Source organism: Kogia breviceps, chromosome X, assembly GCF_026419965.1.
Source record: "Kogia breviceps isolate mKogBre1 chromosome X, mKogBre1 haplotype 1, whole genome shotgun sequence".
NCBI lineage: Eukaryota > Metazoa > Chordata > Mammalia > Artiodactyla > Physeteridae > Kogia > Kogia breviceps.
In genome coordinates this window covers 99,095,937-99,097,759 of record NC_081330.1, presented here as the reverse complement: position 1 = coordinate 99,097,759, position 1,823 = coordinate 99,095,937, and the positions used below count along the sequence as shown (strand labels likewise).

Below are 1,823 nucleotides of genomic sequence, written 5' to 3'. Positions count from 1 at the left end.
AAGTACCCAGTCTGAAAAGGCTACATACTGTATGGTTCCATTTATATGACATTCTGGAGAAGGCAAAACTGTAGAGATAGTAAATAGATCAGCGGTTGCCAGGGGTTTGAGGAAGGGAGAGGGTTGAACAAGTGAAGCACAGGGGATTTTTACATCAGTGAAACTATTTTGTGTGATACTATACTGGTGGATACATGATGCTATGCATTTGTCAAAACCCACAGAACTGTGCTTGCGTCGGTAGCACATATACTAAAATTGGAAAGATACAGAGAAGATTAGCATGGCCCCTGTACAAGGATGACATGCAAATTCGTGAAGCATTCCATATTTTTATCTGCGTAATATTCCATTACATAAATGCATCAAAATCTGTTTGTTTTGCTATTAATGGATATTTTTTTCAAAAATGTTTTGCTCTTACAAACAAGATGATGACGAATACCTCTGTAAAAACATTTCCCACCTGGGTAAATAAATCTTATGACAAATTCTCAAAAAAAAAAAAAAAAACAACCCATAGAACTTTATAGCATACAGAGGGAGCTTAATGACTTTCTTTTAAAAGTAATTTAGGAGGTCAAGGGATCCCAAGATAGAATACAGACTATGACAAAAGAATCTAACTACATTACAAATGTATGAAATAACTTCACTGAAGGGGGTGGGAAAAAAGTAAGTTCCTAAGTAACTTTGGAAAGGAGTGGATACTAGAAGACTAAAAACAAAAGAAACTGTGTATAAGCAGCACATTCTGGTTGATAAAGTGGTTTCCCATGGAGGGTAGAGGTTAACAATTCTAATGCTTCTGTACGTATGTCCTGGACATGAGCAATTAAGCAAATAGATGGCAGATCATGGAAGCCAGGTTTCTCACCTTTACAGGGGAAGGTTCCAGAAAAGCAAGAGGAGAAGGCTAGAATAATCCTTGTGGTACTGGATTAGACTTGGAGACATCAGTATGGAGATATGTTTAGCTTAATACACATATAGATGAATACATATAGAACTATTTATAGATATGTAGATATACATTGGTTAGTATACACACGTTTCCTTGCTCCATCAGCTGAGAATGCTTAGAAGCAATGATGAACTAGTAACAATGAACACACCTAGCGCCTAGATATTGGTTTCTAATACCATTTTCTAATTAAAAAAAAAAAAAAAGGCACCCAGGCTCTTTGCAGAAATGGCTGATTCTAGAGCTGGGGCAGGGAATATACAAAATAAGCCTAGAGCACCTTGTAGTGCCAGAAGGTAAGGTAGTGCTAAACACACACACACACACACACACACACACACACACACACACACACACACACACACACACGGGGCAAAAGGACAAGGAGTCAGGGACTTCCCTGGCAGTCCAGTGGTTAAGACTGCACTTCCACTGTAGGAGCACAGGTTCAATCCCTGGTCAAGGAACTAAGAACTGAAAGAGCTCCCAGTAGCCAAAGCTAGAACAATTCGAGTAACAAAATAAAGTACTACTGGATTATAATCCATATATTCATGAGTCCATACTCGTGATATAAATGATTGAATAGATAAATAGGTAAGTGGGGAAGAAGAGACAAATGTCCCTGTGCAGAAGAATTCCAAGTAATTTATGTAGATACTCCGCCCTTTAGGAGGTAGAGTATATCTCCCAACTCCTTAAGTGTCGGCCATAAATAGTACTGTCCTTACAAAGAGAAGAGTATGGAAAGGCAGGGCAGGGCAGGAGGAAGGAGCAGCTTTATGGTAGAGAAATCTGACAAACACTATATCAGCCTGGTGGTCAAGGTCCACATTAATAGTGATGTCATTTTGATAGC

General features: G+C 38.8%; 1 non-coding gene across 1 annotated transcript; it reads left to right on the top strand.

Moving 5' to 3' along the window:
- Positions 1–228: 228 nt before the first annotated feature.
- Positions 229–335, top strand: LOC131749102 (U6 spliceosomal RNA). Its single transcript, XR_009333210.1, has one exon. It is a non-coding gene; the product is annotated as a U6 spliceosomal RNA (small nuclear RNA).
- The last annotated feature ends 1,488 nt before the right edge of the window (positions 336–1,823 follow it).